The sequence below is a fragment of the Ovis canadensis genome, chromosome 1 (genome assembly GCF_042477335.2).
Source record: "Ovis canadensis isolate MfBH-ARS-UI-01 breed Bighorn chromosome 1, ARS-UI_OviCan_v2, whole genome shotgun sequence".
Classification (NCBI taxonomy): Eukaryota; Metazoa; Chordata; class Mammalia; order Artiodactyla; family Bovidae; genus Ovis; species Ovis canadensis.
In genome coordinates this window covers 15,121,989-15,141,208 of record NC_091245.1, presented here as the reverse complement: position 1 = coordinate 15,141,208, position 19,220 = coordinate 15,121,989, and the positions used below count along the sequence as shown (strand labels likewise).

The 19,220-nt window shown below is 45.8% G+C and overlaps 1 long non-coding RNA gene across 1 annotated transcript; it reads left to right on the top strand.

The window, feature by feature from the left end:
* The first annotated feature begins 693 nt into the window (after nucleotides 1-693).
* Nucleotides 694-4,751, top strand: LOC138438936 (uncharacterized). Its single transcript, XR_011256509.1, has 2 exons — nucleotides 694-1,221; nucleotides 2,663-4,751. It is a non-coding gene; the product is annotated as an uncharacterized lncRNA (long non-coding RNA).
* Nucleotides 4,752-19,220: the final 14,469 nt, after the last annotated feature.

The window sequence follows — 19,220 nt, the reverse complement described above, 5'->3', positions numbered from 1 at the left end:
CACACGATAACTTAAATTGGACTAACATGAAGGCAAGTAGAGAACTTTGGGAGCCTAATCCAATAAACAGATAAAAGCTTTATGGTTAGCAACATATGTTTAAATTGTCTGACAGACTTAATGGGTGCTTCAGTTCAGTTCAGTTTAGTCGCTTAGTCATGTCTGACTCTGCGACCCCATGAATCGCAGCACGCCAGGCCTCCCTGTCCATCACCAACTCCCAGAGTTCACTCAGACTCTCATCCATCGAGTCGGTGATGCCATCCAGCCATCTCATCCTCGGTCGTCCCCTTCTCCTCCTGCCCCCAATCCCTCCCAGCATCACAGTCTTTTCCAATGAGTCAACTCTTCGCATGAGGTGGCCAAAGTACTGGAGTTTCAGCTTTAGCATCATTCCTTCCAAAGAACTCCCAGGGTTGATCTCCTTCAGAATGGACTGGTTGGATCTCCTTGCAGTCCAAGGGACTCTCAAGAGTCTTCTCCAACACCACAGTTCAAAAGCATCAATTCTTCGGCGCTCAGCCTTCTTCACAGTCCAACTCTCACATCCATACATGACCACAGGAAAAACCACAGCCTTGACTAGACAGACCTTAGTCGGCAAAGTAATGTCTCTGCTTTTGAATATACTATCTAGGTTGGTCATAACTATTCCCCATTTAGGTACTATAGATGTATCAGTGAACAGGACAATTCTTGTCTTCAAAGAAGTTCAAGTCTTTCAGGCTGTTTCAGTGAATGTGGTAAATGCTGTCTGTAAGAGAGATGATTGTACCTGACCCAGTTCAGAGGAGCCTGGGGAGACTTTCTGAAGAAATGACATCTAAGCAAACACCAGAAAAATTGACAGGAGTGAGTCAGATAGGGGAATGTTAGGAGAAAGGCTGGCGAGGTCTGTAGGCTTTAGGTCATAGAGGGCCATGTGAACCATTAACTCCAAGATAACAACCTCAGTGGGTTTACTGGAGAAATCACTCTGAACTGGTTGGAGGCAGCTAGAGGCAATAGAGGCAGGGGGATGGTTCTAGTGTCAGTATTTACCAGGTAGAATTGACAGGACTTGATGACTGGTTAAATGCTGGTGATGAGGCAGTAAAAAGGGTCCTTTGGCCAATACGGACAGCACTGGAGGAAGAGAATGCCCGAGGATTGGGTGGAGGCATCGGACAAGTTCCCTTTGGAACTTGAGATTGACCTGTCTGCAGAGAATTCTAATGGGAGGTACTGTATGGAACTGGACATTCAGGTTGAGCCTGGAGAGAATTTGTGTTGAGGGAGGTGTGACTAGTTCAGGTGGGACAGTCAGGGAAGACCCTCTGAGGGATGACACCACCTGAGTGCGGAATGCTGTGGGCCATGCCTAATTCTAATTGCCACTGGAAAGCACTGAAGAGGTCTTTTTGGTTTGTCTTGTTTCTTCTGTTTGATTTTAGCAGTGGAAGAATATAATCTGATTTGCAAGTTAAAAGATCAGTTTGGCTGCTGGGTGGAACATGGACTCTAAGGACAGGGAATGTGGAAGCAGGAAAAAGATGTTCTGGCTGGAAGCCTGCAGTTCAGAAGTTTGAGTGGGTTAATGGTTAATGTTACCTGCCTCCCTGCCTTGGGACATCCCCTCTCCAGTTTATCTAATCCCATTCATGATTAGATGTGATCTTGTAAATTAGAGATCACTTTTACATAGACATCTTTCTGTGGAAAAAGGAATCAGAGAGTCCAGCCCACTGTGAGATAAGAAACCCTGCCTAGCTGATTAGACAAGTGTAGGCTGAGCCAATGAGACTCCTCCTCCCGAGGATTTCAAATTACAACTCAGGCTTTGCTGAGTATATCAAACAAGGAAATGTAATGTTTGAGCACATACACAAAATAAATATTGGTTGTATGAATGGGTGCATGGCAAAAAAGATCTGCAGAGAAAGAGGAAAAAAAGCAGATGTGCCAGGGAGGCCCAGACTAGGAGAGAGAGCTTACTGCAGGCTTCTCACCCACTTCCTGGTTTCTGACCCTCCCAGGCCTCAGGGGCTTCCTGGGGTTCCTGGACACCTCCATTTCCTTTTGAAAACTCCCAGTTTTGCTTATGTGAATTTCTTTAAAGTGCAGTTCAAGGAGCCCTGCTCCAGGGTGTGCACCCTGTTATTGCTGCTGTCCAGGTGGCTATGATGCTCTTCTCACCTGCAGCTGGTGGGGCCCTTGTTCCCCACGGCCTCACCAATTTCGGGCTTCCTTACCCTTTTTTTCCCCCCTAGTTGTATAGTCCTATAACGTTGTCTTAAGGCAATTGAATTTGCACTCACTTGATTCACTAGTGAAAGTAAGTGAAAGTGTCACTCGCTCAGTCATGTCCGAATCTTTGTGATCCCATGGACTGTAGCCCAGGCAAGAATACTGGAGCGGGTTACCATGCATGCCCTTCTCCGGGGGATCTTCCCGACCCAGGGATCAAACCTGGGTCTCCTGCAGCGCAGGCAAATTCTTTACAGTCTGGTATTATTCTGAGATAATTTGTATTCATCTTGTTTACAGTTTAAGCCCTCTCTGAGTGAAATCCAGTTTCACACATACTTAATTTAGTTATCTGAAAAATAAGTATGTATTTGGTTTCGTGTTGTTTTTATTGGTACACGTATTTCCCCATATACTCTTTCTTCCCTTTCTATAGTCTACAGAAGATAAAACACAAATCAAGCCAGTCATCAAGCATCTGTGGACTTCCCACTGATGTCAGCCCTGGAGATACAAGCGGAGGCCGTCAGGGCTCCCTGCCCCCCGCCCCCTTTTGCATCCCCTGTGGAAGCTGGTTTCGCTGGACCTCCTCTCCTCCAGGGCCACAAGCCCTCCCCGAATGATCTCAGTGATCTCATCTGCTCCCAGGCCTCGGCTCCCACTTGTTTTGCAGGAAGAGCCGGCTTTGGTGTTTGCTGTGTTTTTATGATATGTGACTTTCACCCTTATGCACTTTGTATTCAGAGTTTGAATGTTTGGTTTAACTCATGGGAAACTCCACTGAGTTATTTTTGTCCCTGTCAGAAACACTGTGGTTCTGTCCCCAGCTGCCCCGAGGTGCACCGGCTCAGGCATTACACTGTGTCTCCAGTGGGCCAGTGCATCCGTCAGAGCTCAAGCAGGTGTGGCGCCAGAGCTCACCTACTTGGACTTCTGTCCTGTGCACTGCCCTGCAAGGCCCTGGCGGCTGTGAGGCTCCCTGTGCCACCAGAGATGACACACTGGGCACCTCTTGGGAGGAGTCAGGTTTGCCTCTGCCATCTGGCCTAAGTCTGCCACCCAGTCCAAAGAGGGATATGAGGAGTTTGGGGGGAAATGGATACATATATATGCATGGCTGCGTCCCTTGGCTGTCCACCTGAAACCATCACAACATTGTTCATCGGCAGTTGTTGTTTAGCCACTGAACTCTTTGGCAGCCCCTTGGAGAGGAGCACAGTCAGTGTCAAGAGGCTGCCCAGCAGCTGGGTCAGGCTGTGCTGGGACAGTCAAGCCCACGTCGGTCACCATCCATGGCGCTCTGCATCCGCCCTGCCATCACCCGTGCTGAGGAACACAATCCCCGTTCTGCTCCTCACTTGCCGGTGAAGTCCTTCTCTTAACGGCTGCCTGCTGTTGCCCTGGAATCAATCACCCAGCAGGAGGTTGGGGCCCACCCATGCCATGCCCCAACCGACCCATTTCCTGTGGACACTCATTTTCCATAGCAGCTCAGGAACCTTATAAGCCTCATAAAATGAAAAGGGTGGGATCCTGTCACTGAGTATCAGAGGTGTAGGACAGTCTTCAGAACAGACACTAAGGCTGTGACCTATTTCCCATGGCTACATGCCAAGCCAGAGAGAGCCCCTGGGAAGGAGCAAGAGCTGAGTTGGAGTCATCACTGTACCCGTAACACATGGGTGGTGCTTGGTAGACGTTTATTATGTTGAAAGAATGAATGAAAATCACAGCCTAGCGAGGAAGACGGATCCACAAGCACATCATTATAGTACAACCCAAGCGCTGAGATAAAAGAGGGTGGAAGAGGAAAGGGGTCCAGAGACATAGTGATTTCCCGAGGCTGTACCAGGACCGCGGCCCAGGTTTCTCATGCTCCCTGCTCCGGAGCACAACAGGGGCAGGTGGGTGCTCTGGGGGGCGTCAGCCCACCTGTGCTGCCGTCTCTGGGCCTGGCTGCAGCTGCTGGGCTCTGGGTGCACGACCCAGACTAGGAAATGGGTTCTCCCTGCCCTGCTTTTGCTGTTGGGCTTCAGATACGCCAGTCTATTTCTGAGCTCATCTGCCCCGAGAACCAAGAGCTGGTCACGTTTGGCCATGTGTTTTAGGAAGTAGACAGTGAGGCCCAGCGAGGAAGAGAAGCTTGCTCTCCTCTCCATGTTTCCCCCACCACACCCCTCCCCCCCAATATTTATTTATTTATTTAGCTCCTTTGGGTCTTAATTGTGGCATGCGGGCTCTTTGTTCAGTCATGCAGGATCTTTCACGGAAGTGCACAGACTCGGTAGCTGTGGCGCGCGGGATTAGTTGCCCCACTGCGTATGGGATCTTAGTTCCTCAACCAGGGATCGAACCCACATCACCTGCATTGCAAGGTGGTTCTTAACCACTGGACCACCAGGGACGTCCCCTGCCCCATGGCTTTAAGGATCCTGACCTTGTTCCCTTGAGGCCTGGCTGCCTGCTACCCTTGGGTTCCTTGAGACATCTCTGAAGACTTGTATTAAATTCTTCTCTTTTATTCAGCTTGGCTGAGCGGTTTCTGTTCTGTGCAGCCAAGAGTCTGGGCTAACATTTACCTCACTGATGCCCCATCACGCTCTCAGTAAACACTTCCACACCTCGTACCCTGCCCCACACTTTGGTCTGAGAGCTTTACATGTAATAACTTGCTAAATCCTCATAACATTTCTCTGAGGTAGGTAGCACTGTCCTCTCTCATTCTCAGATGTGGAGACTGAGGCACAAAGGGGGAGTAACTGCCCTGCTCACACAGCTAGGAGGTGGTGGAGCTGGGATTCACTCACATCCAGGCAGAGCCCACGCCCAACATTGCACTTTTACCATATTTTGTTGAGCTGAAGTTTGTATTTTTAGACATCTTTAATGCATTCTCTTGGAAGAATTTCGTTCTAAATGCTAACCACCACCAGGAACCCTGAGTCCTAAATGATGCTGGGTGGGGCCGAGAGTCCAGACCGCTCTGTCTGCCCCCCAGGCCCTGCCTCTCCTTTGCCGGGCCTGGCAGAGAAAGCGCGGGAAGGAGCTGCCAGGCCAGGGCTTGGCGGCAAAACTGCTTGTGCGCGGGAGGCCAGAGCCACGCCCTGGCACCTGGCAGGCAGCCCGACCCCACCGTTGAGAAAATACCTGGAACAAAGGAATCCTCCCGCCACGACTGGCCGCCTCTCCTGTGCCTGCAGCGCCCAGGCTGAGGAATCTGACCTCCGGGCCAGCCCAGGCCAGGTCCTTACATGGCCTCAGGAGGCCCAGCCGGGAATACCTGCCTGGCTCTCTGCAGTGGGCATCCCATGGGGAGCTCTTCCTCTCACCCCATTTCCACCCAGGGGCCCTTCGGGGCTGCCTGGACTTCCAGTTACTGCCACTCTGCCCCAGGGTGTCTTCAGAGGGTCCCAGGAGAGTGAAAGGTAGAGGACTCTGGACACCCCCCTCAGGGTAGTGGCATGGTTCTTGGGGGACATATCTTGGGCAAAGCTGGAAGCTCCTCAGAGGGGAGGTCCAGCCTCCTGAGGGGTAGCCGGCCGATGGCCCATTCCTTCTCCTTTCTCCCCTCCTTCCTGTGAGCAAGATTTCAGGAGCATGAATCTGGGCAAGAGACCACCTCACCACAGCTCTTTCGTTCAGAAAACCCCGGAGCCCCAGGTCCAGCTCCCAGCCCTAGCCAGCAGAGCACCTTTCCCCACCCCGTGCCCTAGTGACTGCTGTCATCCGGGCCGCTGAAGCCCGAGTGGTGCTTCTGATGGTTCAGAAAAGGAAGCTGCTTTCTCCAGGTGGACCCAGCCTTCCTCCAGGGCCCCCAGCTGTGCCAAGTGGAGCAGGGCGTGGAGCTGGACTTCAACCCCCACTTGCTTCTTGTTTCTCTGTGTGCAGATCCAAGCTGCAGTGTCTTATGCAGAGCAACGAGGCCTGGGAGGAAAGTCCCCGACCATGACCCTCGGCCCCTGATTCCCAGGCCAAACCCTGTTCCCCTGACCTGGATATTCCCTGGGCTGGATGAAGGAAGGCCATTCCAGAGGTGGTCACTCTTCATGGGCCTGAACCAGCTCTAGACAGCAGGGCAAGGACTCAGGAGAGGTTCCCTAGAAAAAGCTCCCAACACCACTGAGAGAAGCCTTCTCCCAGGCAGCGCCTGGTTCTGGTCCCTCTTGTGCTCCTAACTGGCTCTGCCACCTGGGTCGGTCACTATCCCTCCCTCACCCAGTTTATCCTATCATAACATGAGAAACAGGGGGTCAGATCCCTGACACCAGGATCTCTCACCAGAAAGAAAGGCTGAAGTTCAGGCAAACATGGAGCCTGTGTCCGGATGTCTGGCTTCTCTCTGCCCCCTGGTGGACACAAGCAGCCTAGCACCCAGGGGGAAACGTGCTATGTGCCAAATCACTTCAGTCCTGTTCCACTCTTTGCGACCCCATGAACAGGTATGACCTAACTCAAATGCCTTATGATTATATAGTGGAAGTGAAAAATAGATTCAAGGGATTAGATCTGATAGACAGAGCGCCTGAAGAGCTATGGACGGAGGTTCATGACATTGTACAGGAGACAGGGATCAAGACCATCCCCAAGAAAAAGAAATGCAAAAAAGCAAAATGGATGTCTGAGGAGGCCTTACACGTAGCTGAGAAAAGAAGAGAAGTGAAAAGCAAAGGAGAAAAGGAAAGATATACCCATTTGAATGCAGAGTTCCAAAGAATAGCAAGGAGATAAGAAAGCCTTCCTCAGCAATCAATGCACAAAGAAATAGAGGAAAACAATAGAATGGGAAAGACTAGAGATCTCTTCAAGAAAATCAGAGATATCAAAGGAATATTTCCTGCAAAGATGGGCACAATAAAGGACAGAAATGGTATGGACCTAACAGAAGCAGAAGATATTAAGAAGAGGTGGCAAGAATACACAGAAAAACTATACAAAAAAGATTTTCATGACCCAGCTAATCATGATGGTGTGATCACTCACCTAGAGCCAGACATCCTGGAATGGGAAGTCAAGTGGGCCTTAGGAAGCATCATTACAAACAAAGCTAGTGGAGGTGATGGAATTCCAGTTGAGCTCTTTCAAATCCTAAAAGATGATGCTGTGGAAGTGCTGCACTCAATATGCCAGCAAATTTGGAAAACTCATCATTGGCCACAGGACTGGAAAAGGTCGGTTTTCATTCCAATCCCAAAGAAAGGCAACGCCAAAGAATGCTCAAACTACTGCACAATTACACTCATCTTACACGCTAGTAAAGCTCAAAATTCTCCAAGCCAGGCTTTAACAGTATGTGAACTGTGAAATTCCAGATGTTCAAGCTGGTGTTAGAAAAGGCAGAGGAACCAGAGATAAAATTGCCAACATCCGCTGGATCATTGAAAAAGCAAAAGAGTTCCAGAAAAACATCTGTTTCTGCTTTACTGACTATGCCAAAGCCTTTGTGTGGATCACAATAAACTGTGGAAAATTCTGAAAGAGATGGGAATACCAGACCACCTGACTTGCCTCTTGAGAAACCTGTATGCAGGTCAGGAAGCAACAATTAGAACTGGACATGGAGCAACAGACTGGTTCCAAACAGGAAAAGGAGTACGTCAAGGCTGTATATTGTCACCCTGCTTATTGTACATCATGAGAAACAGTGGGCTGGATGAAGCACAAGCTGGAATCAAGATTGCTGGGAGAAATATCAATAACCTCAGATATGCAGATGACACCACCCTTATGGCAGAAAGCGAAGAACTAGAGCCTCTTGATGAAAGTGAAAACGGAGAGTGAAAAAGTTGGCTTAAAACTCAACATTCAGAAAACTAAGATCATGGCGTCTGGCCCCATCACATCATGGCAAATAGATGGGGGAATAGTGGAAATAGTGACAGACTTTATTTTGGGGGGCTCCAAAATCACTGCAGATGGTGATTGCAGCCATGAAATTAAAAGACACTTGCTCTTTGGAAGGAAAGTTATGACTAACCTAGACAGCATATTAAAAAGCAGAGACATTACTTTGTCAACAAAGGTCCGTCTAGTCAAAGCTCTGATTTTTCCAGTAGTCAGGTATGGATGTGAGAGCTGGATTGTAAAGAAAGCTGAGTGCCGAAGAACTGATTCTTTTGAACTGTGGTGTTGGAGAAGACTCTTGAGAGTCCCTTGGACTGCAAGGAGATCCAACATGTCAATCCTAAAGGAAATCAGTCTTAAATATTCATTGGAAGGACTGATGCTAAAGCTGAAACTCCAATACTTTGACCACCTGATGTGAAGAACTGACTCATTGGAAAAGATCCTGATGCTGGGAAAGATTGAAGGTGGGAGAAGGGGATGACAGAGGATGAGATGGTTGGATGGCATCACCGACTCGATGGACATGAGTTTGGGTAGGCTCTGGGAGCTGGTGATGGACAGAGAGGCCTGGCGTGCTGAAGTCCATGGTGTCGCAAAGAGTCGGACACGACTGAGTGGCTGAAATGAACTGAATGTAGCAGAAGTAAGAGATGCCAGCTCGATCCCTGGCTGGGAAGATCCCCTGGAGGAGGAAATGGCACCCCACTCCAGTATTCATGCCTGGAAAATCCCATGGACGGGGGAGCCTGATGGGCTACAGTCCATGGGGTCGCAAAGAGTCGGACACGGCTGAAGTGTCTTAGCACACGCCCTACAAGTAGTCCACTTTATTAGCTTTCTATGTATCCTTTTCAGGTGAGTAAATACAATCAAATACAGATATGCATTCTTATTCATTCACACCCCTCTTTTACTCAAGGGAGGACATACTATACTCTGCATCTTACCTTTTTCACTTAAAAAAGTGTTTCGGGGACTCCTCTGGTGGCCCAGTGGCTAAGACTGTGCTCCCACTGCAGGGGCCCTGGGTTTGATCCCTGGTCAGGGAACTAGATCCTGCATGCTGCAACGAAGATCTGGTATGGGCAAATAAATTAATAAATAATTTAAAAATATAAATTATATTTTAAAAGGTGTTCTGTAGTGTAATCAGTCCATAGAGAGCTTTCTTCTGTGAGCTTTCTAGTACATGATGGGGTGTGGCAGAGTTTATCAGCAGGTTATTTCCTTATTACATTTGGGCTTTTTCCAGACTCTGGCTATCACAAACAAGACTGTAATGAATGATCCTACCAACCCAGGGCTGATGATTAGGCAAGAGTGTCAAGGGCACAGCAAGGGCAGGGCTGAACCAGTTGTTAAAATATTTAAATGCTTGTGTGCTGTTGCTGCTAAGTCACTTCAGTTGTGTCTGACTCTGTGCGACCCCATAGACAGCAGCCCACCAGGCTCCCCCATCCCTGGGATTCTCCAGGCAAGAACACTGGAGTGGGTTGCCATTTCCTTCTCCAATGCATGAAAGGGAAAAGTGAAAGTGAAGTCGCTCAGTCGTGTTCGACTCTTCGCTACCCCATGGACTGCAGCCTACCAGGCTCCTCCATCCATGGGATTTTCCAGGCAAGAGTACTGGAGTGGGGTGCCATTGCTTTCTCCTGAAATGCTTGTGTGGTGCCTGGTAAATAGTTACCACCACATCTGTAACAATCAATATACTTACAAAACTCTGCTTGAATTCTTCAGTTCAAGCTGTGGTTGTAGGCTGACAGGACCTCCTGGTTGATTAGCAATGTCAGGACCAGCTGGGAGGATGGCCCATGCTGCAGGGGGACTCTGTGGCTGCACTGAGCCTTCTTTACAGAACATTTTGTATTTTAGAACATTTGCCAGTTTATCATTCTCATCTAATTATCTAGCTTCTACTGCTTGTATATATTTTAGTTTCCACTGAGCTTTTATTGGTTCATTTTCATTCTTGTTCAGTAAGATCCACGCTCTGCTTTGATATCTGTAAATTTAAGACTTAGAGTAAAATGTTAAAAACAAACACCAAAATGAAGAAACAAGAAATGTTGGATGGTTCTGAACATTTCTTTTAAATAGTTTAAATGTGAATCTTCCTTTCCCGGGAGGAAGAAGAAACAACCATAATCCATCACAGCTTGGGGTAGCTTTCTATTACTGTGTCCAAATCTACCGAGACTGGAGAATTTATTAATATGCAAGAATCAGTACAAAATCAGACAAATAATTTGCATTTCTAGAATAAAAATATTGATAGTTTTGTGCTCCAGATTATTATGGGCTGGGTGCATGTGCTAAGTCGCTTCAGTTGTGTCCGACTCTTTGCAACCCCATGGACTGTAGCCTACCAGGCTCCTCTGTCCACGGGATTCTCCAGGCATGAATACTGGAGTGGGTTGTCATTTCCTTCTCCAGGGGATCTTCCCGACCCAGGGATCCAACCAGCATCTCTTACATTTCCTGTATTGGCAGACAGGTTCTTTATCACTAGCCCCACCTGGGAAGCCTGGGTAATTCAGATCTATCTTATTTTTGAGGAAAAGTTGGACATAATCACTTAAAAATCATTTTACCTAACACCTGAATGGGTTTAAATGAGTCCATTGGGAATTCCATGGTGGGCTGATGATTAGGGATCCATGCTGCCACTACAAAGGGCATGGGTTTGATCCCTGGTTTTGGAACTAAGATCCCACAAGCAGCTTGACCACAAAAAAAGAAAGAAAGAAAGAATGCACCTCAACTCCATACCATCACAATCCCTGAAATTGTACTAAGGGCATCCTAGATTTCAAATTTCTCCAGGTGTTTGGCAAAAGCAAAACTGTAAGTCCCTTCTGGACTTAGTCTCTGGAGGAAGATAAAACTACTCTCAGCCTGAAATTGTTTCTATAAGGAATGTTCCAAATACAGTGACGACCCAGTACATGCACATATGTAAACACAAACAACAAGCACATGAGGAGTTAACATGAACAAAATCAGTGAACAATAGATTAAAAAAAAACCAGACCTCAGAGGTTTCAGATATTGGATCTACAGACATGTCTTCATTGTATTTTTCAAGTGTTTTTCTTTTGGGTTATTTATTTTTATTTTTTTGGCTGCACTGTGAGGCATAAAGGATTTTAGTTTCCTAACCTGGGACTGGGGCTTCCCAGGTGGCACCATGGTAAAGGTCCCACTTTACCAGGCAGGAGACTTAAGAGATGTGGGTTTGATCCCTGGGTCAGGATCCCCTGGAGTAGGAAATGGCAATCCACTCCAGTATTCTTGCCTGGAGAATCCCACAGACAGAGGAGTCTGGTGGGCTCCAGTCCATTGAGTCACACAGAGTCAGACATGACTGAAGCGACTCAGCACACAGCACGCAACCAGGGATTGAATCCCTGCCCCCTGCAAGGGAAGCACAGAGCCCTAACCACTGGACTGCCAGGGAAGTTGCCCTGTATTTGTCTTTCTCTGTGTGACTTATTTCACTCAGCATAATGCCCTCCAAATCCATCCACGTTGTTGCACATGGCAAAATTTTGTTCTTTCTCATGCCCCCGTAGTATTCCATTGTATATATGTACCATATCCTCTTTATCCATTCATCTGTTGATGATCTTTTCAATTGCTTCCATACCTAAGCAATTATAAATAAAGCTACTATGAAAATTGGGGTGCGTGTGTGTTTTCAAATTATTTTTTTTGTTTTTTTTTCAAATATGTACCCAGGATAGAATTGCTGTTTTTAGTTTTTTGAGATACCTCCATACTGTTTCCCACCGTGGCTGCAAGGGCCCAGCACTTTCTGAAACAAGCAGCAAGCCAGTCTCATCCCCTGGAGAATGAATGGGCGCATCAGCCTCCTGTGGTCTCCTTGACCTGCCCTGTCATCTTTGTGATAAGCTGCAGAGACTACTCGGTTCCAGGTAGTTTGATTGAGTCCAGCAAGGATAGACAGGGGCTCTCAGGGACCAAGGTGGCTACCTTTCCCAACAATACAACCCCTCAGTCCTCCACATTTGTAAATGAATTCAAATTTTCACATGAGTAGACCATCCTATCAGAAACTCAGATTAGACCCCATCAGCAGAAGCCCAATCAGCCATATGAGGCCAGGCTGCACTAGTGACCTCATTCACGAACTCCAGGCTCCTGGATTCAGCCAAACATGTAAGTCCCAGAGGGATAGATAGGGGTTGTTTCAGATAACCTGAGCTTCCTTCTTTGTGCTGTAGGTGGACTGTTCTGCTTAAAAGAAAGTGAAGTCGCCCAGTTGTGTCCGACTCTTTGCGACCCCATGGACTATAATAGCCCACCAGGCTCCTCCATCCATGGAATTTTCCAGACAAGAGTACTGGAGTGGGTTGCCATTTCACTCAGACTATGGCATTAATTCAAATTTACATGCATACAACCATACATCCACGAGAGAGTGTAAAGCTAGACTCCTAGCCATTGCAACCACACAGGAAAGCTCAGACTGACCTGCTGACCTCGGACTTGTGCCATCTCTGTGGCTTGGTGGCTAAAGTAAAAGGTAGGTCTCTGTTGTTTTTTTTTTTTTGGCCACGCCATGCAGCTTGTGGTACCCTAGTTCCCTGATCAGGGATCGTGCCCCTGCAGAGGAAGTGCAGAGTCCTAACCACTGGACCCTCAGGGAATTCTAGGTGGGTCACTGATTATGGTCTTGGGATCCTGGTCTCTGTTGACAAGGTATGACTCACACTGCTATATAGAACCGGGGGTCCCTAGAACTACCCTTTATCTGGGAACCCAACAAAGAAAATGTGACCCCAGGGGCAGGGCAATTGTCATTAATTACAGAGGGTGATGGGTAAGTCAGAAAGCATCTCCATCCCTAGTGGGGAAGCATTCATGCCTCACTCTCCCCCACAAGCAAACATATGCCTCCAAGACTTTGGGCTAACAGAGTGGCGCCAAGTTGGAAGCTATACACGCAGAGGGTTTCAAGCTTCCCTGGTGGCTCAGAGGTTAAAGTGTCTGCCTGCAATGCAGGAGACATGGGTTCGCTCCCTGGGTCGGGAAGATCCCCTGGAGAAGGAAATGGCAACCCACTCCAGTATTCTTGCCTGGAGAATCCCCTGGATGGAGGAGCCTGGTAGGCTACAGTCCACTTGGTCGCAAAGAGTCGGACACGACTGAGCGACTTCACTTCACTTCACTTCAAGGGACTTAGGGCCAAGGACCCAGCACATTTTGTTGGAGCAAGTCAAAGAGGTTATTTGAACAAAAGCAGGACATATAATGAACTTCAACTTTGGGACTTCCCTAGTGGTCCAGTGGTTAAGGCTCTGAGCTTTCACTGCCAAGGGCAAGGGTTCAATCCCTGGTTGGGGAACTAAGATCCCGCATTCAGCATGGCCAAAAATAAAATAAAATAATAATAAAGGAAACAAACCCCCAGACTCAGCCTTCAATGTGTTCAGATGACAGAATAAAGTCTTGTAAAATATGCTATTAAAAAAATTTTTTTGGCTTATTGAATCCTGAAACTTGGTCAAAGGATGCTTACAAAGCTATGTGAGTTGAAGTAAAAAAAAAAAAATCAATAACATTAAGTCAATTAATCAAATATGACATTTAAATTAATGATCTTCATGACTTGGTTGATAATAGAAATATTCTATAATATATAAAAATCTCACACATCTACTAAACAGGAGAATATCAGTAGTAAATTTTCTAAAGAAATACTCAATTTCATTCACTGTATATTTTTTCTATTCAGTTTAAATGATTTTATATAAAAATGTGGGACCTTTCTTGTTACCTAGTCCAATAAACAACTGAAATAATTAAAAAAAAATCTTACACAGTATTATAACTGTTAGAAGAACTTTGAATATAAACAGTTAGTTTAGAACAAACTAAGAAAAGTTTTAACACCATGAACAATATCACTGCTTTTGAGCAAAAATTCTCTATTGAGAGGACACAGCACCTCATAATGATCAATTTTTTAAAATGATGATCAATTTAATGGAGAAAGTATAAGAAGAGTTTAATGTCAAATCATGGCTCAGACGACAGTATCATTTAGCTAGTGACAACGGCATTATACGAGCAACATGCTCACATTTTCTAAACACCAAAATGCGATTGGGAAATTATTAGAATGATTTGATGAATAGGTTGCGTACATGCTCAGTCGCTCAATCATGTCTGGCTCTTTGTGACCCCACTGGGCTGTTGACCACCGGGCTCCTCTGTCCTGGGAAATTTTCCAGGCAAGAATACTGGAGTGGGTGGCCATTTCTTCCTCCAGGGGGTCTTCCAGAGCCAGGGGTAGAACTCACACCTCCTGCATTGGCAGGTGGATTCTTCACCACTGAGCCCCCTGGGAAGCCCGTAACGGGTAGGTTATCACCTACAATTTGCATCACTTGTTAGTCATAGGAGACATAGTGTAGATAAAAGGGAATAGTTTAGAATTATTGCTGTGCAAGCATATAGACACAGACATGTTAATGATCATATCCACTTGTCATAGATTTTCAATATTACCCTTTTATATTTGTCATTTCTCAGTGCAGAGACGTGTCTATACAGTAAATTCTCACAAGAAGGATTGCTGAGTCTAAGTGCAAAGGCATTTAAAATTTTGATAGATACTGTCAAATTGCCCTTGGTAGAGATTGTACTATTTTTGTACTCCCATCCGGAATTTACGAGTACCTGTTTCCTCACAGTCTCATCACAGCTGTATTGATAAAATTTTTGATTTTTTTTGTTCTTTTGAAAGGTGTGAAATTTTAGCTCAATGTAATTAAAATTTGTACTTTTCTTATTATGAATCAAGTTGGCACATTTTGATATATTTAAAGATTGCTTCCTGATGGTCAAGCTGGTTTTAGAGAAGGCAGAGGAACCAGAGATCAAATTGCCAACATCCGCTGGATCATGGAAAAAGCAAAAGAGTTCCAGAAAAACATCTATTTCTGCTTTATTGACTATGCCAAAGCCTTTGACAGTGTGGATCACAAGAAACTGTGGAAAATTCTGAGAGAAATGGGAATACCAGACCACCTGACCTGCCTCTTGAGAAATCTGGATGCAGGTCAGGAAGCAACAGTTAGAACTGGACATGGAAAAACAGACTGGTTCCAAATAGGAAAAGGAGTACATCAAGGCTGTGTATTGTCACCCTGCTTATTTAACTTCTATGCAGAGTACATCATGAGAAACGCTGGACTGGAAGAAACACAAGCTAGAATCAAGATTGCCAGGAGAAATATCAATAACCTCAGATATGCAGATGACACCACCCTTATGGCAGAAAGTGAAGAGGAACTAAAAAGCCTCTTGATGAAAGTGAAAGAGGAGAGAGAAAAAGTTGGCTTAAATCTCAACATTCAGAAAACTAAGATCATGGCATCCGGTCCCATCACTTCATGGGAAATAGATGGAGAAACAGTGGAAACAGTGTCAGACTTTATTTTGGGGGGCTCCAAAATCACTGCAGATGAAAGTCACTGCATGACTGCAGCCATGAAATTAAAAGACGCTTACTCCATGGAAGGAAAGCTATGATCAACCTAGACAGCATATTCGAAAGCAGAGACATTACTTTGCCGACTAAGGTCCATCTGGTCAAGGCTATGGTTTTTCCTGTGGTCATGTATGGATGTGAGAGTTGGACTATAAAGAAAGCTGAGTGCCAAAGAATTGATGCTTTTGAACTGTGGTGTTGGAGAAGACTCTTGAGAGTCCCTTGAATTGAAAGATTGCTTGCATCTCTTTTCTTGTGAACTGTATATTGATGAAGGTCATGTCAAGCATATTAAATTTTATTATTTTTTTAATTTTTATTTTTTAAAATTCTAACAGCAATAGGAAGGTGTGATAGGGTTACTTGTTGGGAATAAATATACCCAGATTTGCACTTTAAAATAGCACCTCTTCGACTTCTCTGGCTATCCAGTGGTTAAGACTCCATGCTTCCAATGCACGGGGTATGGGTTTCATCCCTGGACAGGGAACTAAGATCCTGCATGTTGTATGATGTGGCCAAATAAAATAAATGAATAAATAAAATAGAGCAAGCACCTGTGCAGCTATATCCTAAATCTTCTCCCTTCACAGTATCCTGTTTCCCTGCAAAGAACAGTGCAAAATTCCCAGAAGCCTGGAGAGACGGAATTCTGAGCACAGAAGAAGTGTCCTTGGAACAGTTCAGTTCAGTTGCTCAGTCATGTCTGACTCTTTGTGACCCCATGATTTGCAGCACGCCAGGCCTCCCTGTCCATTACCAACTCCCAGTGTTCACCCAAACTCTTGTCCATCGAGTCGGTGATGCCATCCAGCCATCTCATCCTCTGTCGTCCCCTTCTCCTCCTGCCCCAATCCCTCCCAGCATCAAAGTCTTTTCCAATGAGTCAACTCTTGGAATGAGGTGGCCAAAATACTGGAGTTTCAGCATCAGTCCTTCCAAAGAACACCCAGGACTGATCTCCTTTAGAATGGACTGGTTGGATCTCCTTGCAGTCCAAGGGACTCTCAAGAGTCTTCTCCAACACCACAGTTCAAAAACATCAGTTCTTTGGTACTCAGCTTTCTTCACAGTCCAACTTTCACATCCATACATGACCACTGGAAAAACCATAGCCTTGACTAGACGGACCTTTGTTGGTAAAGTAATGTCTCTGCTTGACCAACCTAGATATACTATCTAGGTTGGTCATAACTTTCCTTTCAAGGAGTAAGTGTCTTTTAATTTTATGGCTGCAATCACCATCTGCAGTGATTTTGGAGCCCAGAAAAATAAAGTCTGACACTGTTTCCACTGTTTCCCCATTTCCCATGAAGTGATGGGACCAGATGCCATGATCTTAGTTTTCTGAATGTTGAGCTTTAAGCCAACTTTTTCACTCTCCTCTTTCACTTTCATCAAGAGGCTTTTCAGTTCCTCTTCACTTTCTGCCATAAGGGTGGTGTCATCTGCATATCTGAGGTTATTGATATTTCTCCCAGCAATCTTGATTCCAGCTTGTGTTTCTTCCAGTCCAGCGTTTCTCATGATGTACTCTGCATAGAAGTTAAATAAGCAGGGTGACAATATACAGCCTTGATGTACTCCTTTTCCTATTTGGAACCAGTCTGTTGTTCCATGTCCAGTTCTAACTGTTGCTTCTTGACCTGCATACAGATTTCTCAAGAGGCAGGTCAGGTGGTCTGGTATTCCCATCTCTTTTAGAATTTTCCACAGTTTCTTGTGATCCACACAGTCAAAGGCTTTGGCATAGTCAATAAAGCAGAAATAGATGTTTTTCTGGAACTCTTTTGCTTTTTCCATGATCCAGCGGATGTTGGCAATTTGATCTCTGGTTCCTCTGCCTTCTCTAAAACCAGCTTGAACATCTGGAAGTTCATGGTTCACATATTGCTGAAGCCTGGCTTGGAGAATTTTAAGCATTACTTTACTAGCATGTGAGATGAGTACAACTGTGCGGTAGTGGAGCATTCTTTGGCGTTGCCTTTCTTTGGGATTGGAATGAAAACTGCCCTTTTCCAGTCCTGAGGCCACTGCTGAGTTTTTCCAAATTTGCTGGCATATTGAGTGCAGCACTTTCACAGCATCATCTTCCAGGATTTGAAACAGCTCAACTGGAATTCCATCACCTCCACTAGCTTTGTTCGTAGTGATGCAAAAACAAGACCAGGAGCTGACTGTGGCTCAGATCATGAACTCCTTATTGCCAAATTGAGACTTAAATTGAAGAAAGTAGGGGAAACCACTAGACCATTCAGGTATGACCTAAATCAAACCCCTTATGATTATACAGTGGAAGTGAGAAATAGATTTAAGGGCCTAGATCTGATAGATACAGTGCCTGATGAACTATTGATGGAGGTTCGTGACATTGTACAGGAGACAGGGATCAAGACCATCCCCATGGTAAAGATATGCAAAAAAGCAAAATGGCTGTCTGGGGAGGCCTTACAAATAGCTGTGAAAAAAACAAAAGAGAAAAGGAAAGATATAAGCATCTGAATGCAGAGTTCCAAAGAATAGCAAGGAGAGAAAAGAAAGCCTTTCTCAGTGATCAATGCAAAGAAATAGAGGAAAACAACAGAGTGGGAAAGATTAGAGATCCCTTCAAGAAAATTAGAGATACCAACTCATGCAAAGATGGGCTCGATAAAGGACAGAAATGGTCTGGACCTAACAGAAGCAGAAGATATTAAGAAGAGGTGGCAAGAATACGCAGAAGAACTGTACAAAAAAGATCTTCACAACCAAGATAATCACGATGGTGTGATCACTCACCTAGAGCCAGACATCCTAGAATGTGAAGTCAAGTGGGCCTTAGAAAGCATCACTACGAACAAAGCTAGTGGAGTCCTTGGATAGGAGGGAATAAAGGGAGGAGAAGGCAATTGTGTGACAGCTTCTGTTTTCTCTTTCAAGTAGAACATTCTGTCATTTGCTGAGTGTGAACAGGCTAGAAGGGAAGATAGAAGTCTGAGAACAGCGTATCTAAACAAAACATAATAAAAGTGAATAGCAGCCCTGAAGTTGGTGAAAAAGAATTTATAGTGTCACTTACACACCCTGTAGTTCATGCTCTTCAGCAATTGAGCAGCATCAGGGTAGGCACAAAGGAGATGGATAGTTGGGTTCACCTAGAGTTTGGAGTTTTGATATGTAAGTGGTGAAGGCAATGGAGTTCAGGATGTTTGCAGGAAGTGATGAACACAATGGAACAGGGACTTCCCTGCTAGTCCAGTGGTTGAAAATCCGCCTGCCAATGCAGGGAACATGGGTTTGGTCCCTGGTCCGGGAAGATCCCACATGCCACGGGGCAACTTGCGCTTCAGTATCCACAAATACTGAAGCCTGAGAGCCCTAGAGCCAGCGCTCACCAGCAAGAGAAGCCACCGCCAAGAGAAGACCACACACTGCTACAAAGCGTAGCCCCAGTGCAGCAATGCAATAAATAAATGAAATAGAACCATAGGACATGAAATTTAAGCCGGTTCAAGAGCAGTGCTGAAGCTGAAACTCCAATACTTTGGCCATCTGATGCGAAGAGCTGATTCATTTGAAAAGACCCTGATGCTGGGAGGGATTGTGGGCAGGAGGAGAAGGGGACGACAGAGGATGAGATGGCTGGATG